Raw genomic sequence first — 8971 nt, 5'->3', positions numbered from 1 at the left:
AATTCTGCAGACATGGGGATCTAAAGTGGTCAAAATCTTAGAAAAAGAAAGCACAGTGGTAATCCCAAGGATGAGAGGGAAGGGAAAAGAGGAATTGTTCAATGGGTAAAAAGTTTCAGTTTTACAAGAAGTTCCAGAAATCCGTTGCACAATAATTTGCCTATAGTTAACACTGAGCTGCACACTTCAAAAGTGGTTAAGATGACAGCCAGGGTGCCGTGGCTTGGCCTGTAATCCCCACTAAGAGGAAGCTATGACAGGAGGATGGGTCACGTTCCACTTGGGCAACACAGTGAGACCCCCCACAACAAAAGTTATGATAAAATTTACATGCTTCTTTTACAATCAGAGGCCATCCTGGGCTACATGGTGACACTGTCTCAAAAAAAAAAAAAAAAAAAAAAGATTTGCCCTAGGGCCTTCCATAAATTGTAAGCAGCCATGTGAGTTCTTACTGCAAACACATACAGCCCAAGGCTTTCTATTTATCTGCTGTGCTGCAGCCCCAGCGCAGATGGTCACAATCACTCATCACTTGCAGGAACTCAAACCCAGCAGAAGGAGGGAAGCAGGGATCCTCCTCTTCTCCCAAGTCTTTCAAAGCACTTTCTTCCTCTCTTCAGCATCCTGCACAGTTTGCACCTCCTTCTCCCCCTCACTAAGCACCAGCCTTGGTGACCACTTTTATCCTTTCAAGCTTATGAGCCCCAGAGCCTTTGCTTCTGCTGTCACTCCTGGAAGAGTCACACCTCCCAGGGTTTGCCTGTACATAGAGCCTTCCTCAGACCACTGGAAGCAACCCATCACCCTCCATCATTCTATACCCTGGGCTTTTTTGTCTGTTTCTTAGGTTTTTTGGTGCTTTTGGGGTTTGAACTATGCCTTGAGCCACTCCACCAGCTGTTTTTTGTGATGGGTGGGTGTTTTTTGTTATTTTTTTCCTTCCCCTCCCTTTTCTCAAGATAGGGTCTTGCAAACTATTTGTCCATCCTGGCTTCCAACCTTGATCCTCCTGATCTCTGCCTCCGGAGTAGCTAGGATTACAGGCGTGAGCCACTAGCACCTGACTATTACACTTGTTTCTTTGTAAGATTAACTATTGTCCCAGATTTTTTTTTTTTTGTGGGATGGGGGTTTGAACTCAGGGCTGGGACTCTACTGCTTAAGCCACACCTCCAGTCCATTTTGCTCTGGCTATTATGGAGATGGGATCTTGAGAACTATTTGCCTGGGCTAGCCTCAAACCTTGATCCTCTGGATCTCAGCCTCCCAAGCAGCTAGGATTACAGGCATTAGCCACCAGTGCCCGACTCCAAGATTCTTTCATTTACTGCCTATCGCACTAGAGCAGAGGTTAGCAAACTTTCTGTGAAGGACCAGATAAATATTTTAGGTTTTGGGAGCCCTCCATTTTCTGCTGCACCTACTTAAGTCTGACAACAACAACCAAGGTAATGTGAATGGATAAGTATAACTGTGTTCCAATAAAACTTCATTAACAAAAACGGGCAGCAGGCAAAATATAATTACCAGATGAATTAATACAGGGCATGGGAGGTGCCTGTGGCAGAGTAAGACACAACACTGGTAGGTAATGAAGTTGTTCTGTTTCACAACAGTGTCATTCCACTTTACAAAGGGAAACTAAGGCCTGAGGGGAAGCAGGCTGCAAAAGTAGGTCTGTCTCCAGTCCCTATTTTTTTTTTGCGGGGGAAGAGGCATATTGGGGTTTGAAATCAGGGCCTCATACTTGCTAGGGAGGCACACTACCATTTGAGCTTCTTGAGACAGGGGAGCCAAGTGCTCCCTAAATATATATACTATATATATATAGTGCTCCTATAATCCTAGCTACTTGAGGGGATGGTGGTTTGAGGCCAGCCCCAGCAAGTAGTGAGATCCACGTCTCCTTAACACCCAGTGCCCACCCGTTCCCTGACAGAAGTCCAGGCAGCCCGTATTAAGCACGGGGGCCAGAAGGCTGGTCATGTGTCCTGAGCCCCAGCCAGTCACAAGGTTGAAACCGAGACACCCCAGATAGCTAAGGACTTGTCACAGCCATGGAACTGGGGCCCAACACCAGGCCCCACAGAGGCCTTGGGGCTACAGACACAGTCTTCAGTTCTAAAGAACACTTCAACCCTCTCACCCCAAGGGCCTCAAACACTCTCTCCAGATTGAGTGACTTTCCCAAGCCAGGAATCCAACCCAGGGAGTCCCCTGCAGTGTGCTGGGCACAGCCGGTTCCTCTTTGTGGGGCCCTTGAGCCAGCCCAGGGCCCTCTGGGATCACAGAAGTCTGGCTGCAAACCCTGTGGCTTTTACGTGAAAGAGCCCTGGAGTAGATGAGGCCATTTGCCCCTCCAGGGCCACCTCCTGGGCAAGGCTCCCTGCCTTTCCCTTGGCTGTCAGCCCAGTCTCCTTCCGGGGATGCTCTCAGCCTCCTCCCCACCTAATAGTGGGGAGGACTGTCCTGTCAGAGCCTAAGTCTGATGAAGAGCCCTCCTCCTACCTCCCCGGTGCACCTGGACAGTGCTCAATCAATGCCTTAAGGACAGCCCACAGGCCTAACATAGGCCTGGCACGCATGCTGCATATAGAACCCTTTCAAGTTAATAAACGGCAGGCAATCCCTTTTTAATTAAGTGGACAAAAAGTTGAACAGGCACTTCACAAAGGAGAGGGAAATGACAAACCTCATCTGGAAAGTCGCTCACGGTCCTTAGTCATCAGGGAAATGGAAAATAAAACCTCAATGCAGTCCCTCCCTCCCCACACACCAGGACAGCACAAAAAGAAAAATTTATAACAGGCTTAGTGGTGCACACCTATAGTCCAAGCTACACAGGAGGTGGAGACAGGAGAACCCGCAAAGTTAGGGAGACCTGGTCTCAACACAAAAAATGAAAAACAACTAAAAAAAAAAAAAAAGGCTGGTGACATGGCTCAAGTGGTCTTTGAGGCCACAAGTTCAAAGCAGAATGTCTTCAACGTCACTGGGTAAATCCAAAATGCTACAGCCACTTTAGAAAGTATTTGAGAACATCCACTAAGGTTACATGTATTTCTGACCTAGGATCCAGCAGCTCCACCCCTGCAGTACTCACTTCACTCAATGACATGAATGAAATTGCTCACGGCAGGTAACTCATAAACAGCCCAAAACTGAAGACTCAGCCAGCACCAGTGGCTCATGCTTGTGATCCCAGCTACTCAAGAGGCTGAGATCAGAAGGATCACAGTCGAAGCCAGCCTTGGGCAAATAATTTCTGAGTCCCTATCTCAAAAATACCCAACACAAAAAAGGGCTGATGGAGTAGCTCAAGGTGGTAGAGCGCTACCTAGCACCCTGAGCCCTTGTAGTCCAAAAGCAGTCGTAGACAATAAATGAAGGAGCATGGCGTGTACCGAGAAAACTACTTAGGGACACTGAAAATCAAATTCTCATGTGTTACAGAAGACTGCTCTTGGAGGCTGGGGATGTAGCTCAGTGGTAGAGCACTTGTGTAGAATGCACGAGATGCTGGGTTCCATCCCCAGTAATGTGCAAAAAAATATTCTTTTGATTTTCCCCCCCAGACACCTAAAAGATGGGAAGACCATTCTTCAATTCCTGGCCATATGAAAACAGGCTACAGAGTGGATTTGACCCACACAGTTTGCCCAACCCTACCATTCAGTCTCTAAATGAGCATTCTACAAGTCCACAGAAAAATGTAGACACACCTGGGAAATATTATGGTGTGTGGAAAAAGGCAGATACGAGAGTATAGACCGCCTATTTCTGCTCATGGAAGTACCTGTTATCTCCCCACTTTTCTCACCCACTTCAAGGTGGCAGTGGGCTTCCTTTCTTCCTTCTGGGCTACTTACATCTATGCTGTGCTCAAGCCTGGGTCCCACGGCCACTGCCCATTGTAGCCCTAGAGAAAAAATGGGTCAGAGGGCAAAGAATCGCCTACCTGGTGGAGAATTGCGTGAAAACATACAGCATCCGCTCCCAAACCGCAAAGAGTCTCCTGGTCAGGCCTCATCGGCTAGAAATAAGGGCTGGGCCCGCCCAGGTCACTTAAGCCAGAGCAGTTTCACCTGGGGTGCTTCCGCCTGAAAAATGATCCCCAATTAACCACCACCGCTTTTCCAAAGACCATCACCAAGCTATTCAGACAACCTGGCAAGGAGAGGGGTAAGCCCCTCCCCAATCATGGTTTTGGGGATGTTTCTAGAACTTTCTCCCACTTTCCTAGACTTAGACTGGCAACCCTGAATCATAGGAGTTGATAGATGGGGACACACTGGTCAATTTATTTTTTTAAGAGTACTGGGACTTGAACTCAGGGCCTCATGAGGGACACACTGTGTGTTTAGCTCAGGGTTTCTCAGCTGGCTTATCCTTGTCACAAGAGGCTGGGGCAGAGGGGCAGAATCACCCTGAGTGACCCTATGCAAATGACGCTGTACGAAGTACCCAAGACTTGTGCTAACCATACGTTCTCTGGAGGCCTCACCTGCAGCCCAAAATCAGTCTTTTCAAAACAGCATTTGTGGCAGAGGGTGTGACTCAGTGGCAGAGCCATTGCCCAGCAAGTATAAGGCCCTGAGTTCCATCCCCAGCACCACCAAAAAGATAAAGAAAAAGTAAGCTGACCACTTGCAAAAGTTCAAGGCTTTTTTTTTTTTTTAATGTGGGAAAGTTGAATTACAAGGAAGTTTCTGTGTATATCGCTATCTTGTTCTTTTTCATTTCTAAGCGATATTCCATTGTGCACATGGTTATTAGCATTTTGTTTGTCCATTCACCATTCAGTGGACATCTGGGTTGTTTCTACTTTCAGGCTACTATAAGTAATGCTGCTAATGAATATTAATGAGTCTCTCTACACATACATATGCTTTCATTTTTCTTAGGGAGTTAGAGTCGGATTGCTGGGTTTTATGGTACGTTTTTGTTTGACTTTGTACAAAACTGCCAAACCCATTTCCACAGTCGTTGGTACCACTTTGCATTTGATGTCGGTACTTTTTCTTTTCTTGGCTATATGAAGTTTGAAGTCAGGGCCTCAAGCCTGTTAGGCAGGTGCTCTACCTCTGAGTCACACCCGCAGTCCTTTTTTGCTTGAGTTATTTTTCAGATAAGCTCTTGAATTTTTTGTCTGGGCCTGCCTCGAATCTCAAGCCTATCTATACTTCCCCTGTAGCCGGGATTGCAGGCGTGAGTTACTGTGCCTGGCTATGAAGTTGGGATTATTAATGCACCATTTTACAGGTGGTGAAACCAGCTGAATTGTCAGGTGGCCTGCCCAAAATCTATTTGGGTTGTCAAGGACTGGATCTGAGCTCCAAATCTAGTTTTTGTTTGTTTGTTTGTTTTTTAACTTACTAGTAGGCCCTCTTAAACCACAGTGGCTGCTAAAAACAAACCACATCTGACAGCTTCTTTTCCACTTTATACAAAAGCAACTGCTCTAAGGTAAGACATTCAGGGGAAGCTAGGCACCAGTGGCTCATGCCTGTAATCCCAGCTACTCAAGAGGCAGAGATCATGAGAATTGGGATTCAAAGCCAGCCTGGGCAAATAGTTCTCAAGACCCTATCTTGAAGAAAAATCACAAAAAATGGGCTGGTGTGGAGTGGCTCAAGCGCCTGCCTAGCACTGGAGTTTGAACTCAGGGCAAGTGTGAAGCCCTGAGTTCAAACCCCAGTGCTGCCAAAAAAGAATCCCTTTGAAAACAGCCAGTGAGCAAGGTGCCCAGGCCACGATTGTCTGGGTGTCTAAGGAAGCTGAAACCACATGGAAAATTCAAAGGAAGAATGGATGAAAGGGGGCCGGGCAGATGGCATGGAAACCCTGAAACCGTCTTAGTTATTGCTAACAGGGAGAGACAGTCAGGCATCAAGTTCTCCTGATGGAAGTTTCCAGCACTATCTTTGCAGAAATGATGTCAGAAAGATCAGTTCTGGCTCTGGGGATAGAAGAATGAATGAGTGTGTGAAATCAAACCATGGGAAACTCCCACCCTGGTTGCTTCAATAAATTCATTACCAAAAAAAAAAAAGGAGGGGGAAAAGGAACCTTTATGTGGGGTGTTTTTTTTCTTGGCGATACTGGATACTGGGATTTGAACTCAGGACCTTGTGCTTGCTAGGCTGGTGATCTCCCACTTGAGCCACACCTGTCTCCTCCTACTTACACTACCTGCATGGCTGGGATAACAGATTCATGTCACCATACCCAGCTTTTATTGAAATGGCAGGGGAGATCCTCATGAATTTTCTGCCCAGGCTGGCTTCAAACTGTGATCCTCCCAATCTCTGCCTCCCCAGTAGGTAGGATTACAGGCATGAGCCACTGCACCCTGCTGGAGACCATTGTGTTAACCAATATTTCTGAGATTCCTTAACTAAATACATAGGGAAGCCTTGTTTGGATTCTGATTCACACAAATCAAGAGCTAAAGGAGCCAACTGAGACACGTGGGGGGGGGCGGGCTCTTAACTCTAATTGATACTTTTGTTAAATTTATTGCGGGGGCGGGGATTTGACTGAAGAGGTAGAGCACCTACCTGGGAAGTTCAAAGCCCCGAGTTAAAAAAAAAAAACCCAAGTGTGGTGATAGTTATGTGGTTAGTTTTTTTTTTTTTTAAGTGTTGCTATCTTATGGAGATAAAAAGTAGAATATTTGCAAATGAAAGGATTTGACCTCTCAGATTTGCTTCAAAATATCCCATGAGTGATAATTGCCGCAGATAAGAATAGATGTAGTACTGAAAGTGAAAGTCTGATGAATAATAGGATATTGGCGGTCTCAAAATACCTCCCCCCCCAGCTACTTAACAATTACAAAAGGGGAAGTAAGTAAGAACTTTAAAGTGGAGAAACCTGCCGATACCGCCTCAGCCAAGTGATCAAACAAAAGTGACTTTTCCGGTGCTGGAAACTCTAAGTGATCGAAATTAACACTGCTGGGTGACGGGAATAATTGTGGCCAGGTGAGAGGACGCAGTGTGACTTCTGAGATCTTCCCTCTGAAAATGCACGATCGAGTAGTGAGGGAACATCAGACAATCCCAAATTCATGGACATTCAGCAAGTCCCTGACTCTTTCCCAAATGTCAAGGTCAGGAAAGACAAAGGAGCAGACAGTGTTCTGCTTAAAGAGATCACTCAGCGCAGCAAACCCTCCAAGGACCCGTCTGTAATGACATAATTGAGGAAAGCTGATTAGGGTCCTAGCTTCCTACTTTTGATAGTTTTATTGAGGTTATGTAAAAGAGTGCCTTGTCCTCAGGAAATTCATTGAATTATTTGGATGAATGAATGGATGGGAAGGTGAGGGGCTGGGCAGATGGGTGGATGGATGGATGGGTGAGTGGAGGATGGGTGGGTGGATGGACGGATGGGTGGGTAGGTGGTAGAGATCCTACCTGAAAAATTAAGGTCTGGGAGTGTGGCTCGAGTGGAAGAGCACTGATAATCGTAATAGCAGTAGCACTTGCAGAGTTTTGTGTGACAGACCATGAAGAGGCAGCTGAAGCAGAAATACAGAACTAGAATTACGCCATCCAAGGAGCTGGGGATGTGGCTCAGAGGTAGAACGCTTGCATAGCACGCTCAAGGCCCTGGGTTTGAGTCCTGCCGCCACAAAAATAAAAATAAAACCCAATACTGTAGTAAATGACTACACATGACTACTTTAAATTAATTTAAATCAAATAAAACTTAAAATTCTGTGTTTCCCTTGTGCTAACCACATCTCAATCGTTTGTGGACCAACTGTGTGGATTATGGCGTCTACACTGTTTCTCAAAATGTGGTCAGAGGACCATGGGATTTTTTTTTTTTTTTTTGTGGGACTGGAGTTTGAACTCAGGGCTTCACACTTGCAAAGCAGGTGCTCCTACTGCTTGAGCCACACCTCCAGTCCATTTGGCTCTGGTTATTGTGGAGATGGAGTCTCACCAAGTATTTGCCCTGGCTGGCCTCGAGTCTTGATCCTCCTGATCTCAGCCTCCCAAGTAGCTAGGGTTATAGACATGAGTCACTGGCGCCCACTTGGGTTTTTTCTCCTTTTGTTCTCAGTGCTGAGGCTGGAACTCCGAGTCTCGTGCATGCTAGCTAGGCAAGCGCTCTACCACTGAGCTACCTCCCGAGCCCAAGATGAGTTGCGGTACTGATAACGTAATGATGAAAGCCATTTTTTGAGCATGCATTAAATGATCGGGGGAGTTTGGTGGGAAAGGCATGGTGCTGGGGTCAGCCCAGCCCCACTTAGTCTGAACCTCCGCCTGCAGGAGCTTCCAGCTGAGCTCAGTGTTCCCTGATGGCCAACAGGCCTCCTTTTAAGGAAAAGTGAAATTACTTTGTGCTTCCTGTGGTTTGCTCCGTTCTATCCAGGATCCTCCGTGTAATTCAAAGTTCTGAGATTTAGGACAAATCAGCAAATGGGATCTTCAGATCAGGATAGACAGGATCAGATGTGAACATTGGTACTGAGTGTAGCATTTGCTACTGATTGAACCACAATCCCACCAGCCCCTTGCTTTTTTGTAGTTCTTCCTTCCTTTTTTTTTTTTTTTTTGTACTGGGGTTTGACCTTAGGGCCTTGCACTTGTTAGGCAGGTGTTCTACCACTTGAGCCACTCCACCAGCTTTTTGTAGTCTTTCTAGATACAGTCTTGCACCTTTTCTCTGTGTTGGCTTTGGTACGAGATCCTCCTACCTCCACTTCCTGAGTAGCTGGGATTACAGGCATGTAACACCACACCCTGCCATGGTGAAGGTGTTTAAGGATTGCCTAAGTTCAAATCTGGGCCCCTCCTCTTACATGCAACTTGGCCTTGGGTGGCTTCCTTGGGCTTTCTGTGCTTCAGTTTCCTTACCCATCAAAAAGCTGACATTATGGAGCCTACTCTATAAGGTTATTTAAGGATCTCATGAGTTCATAGATGCAAAGTGTTCCCAATAGGCCTGA

This window comes from Castor canadensis, chromosome 14 (genome assembly GCF_047511655.1).
Source record: "Castor canadensis chromosome 14, mCasCan1.hap1v2, whole genome shotgun sequence".
Lineage (NCBI taxonomy): Eukaryota > Metazoa > Chordata > Mammalia > Rodentia > Castoridae > Castor > Castor canadensis.
This window is presented reverse-complemented; position numbering follows the sequence as displayed.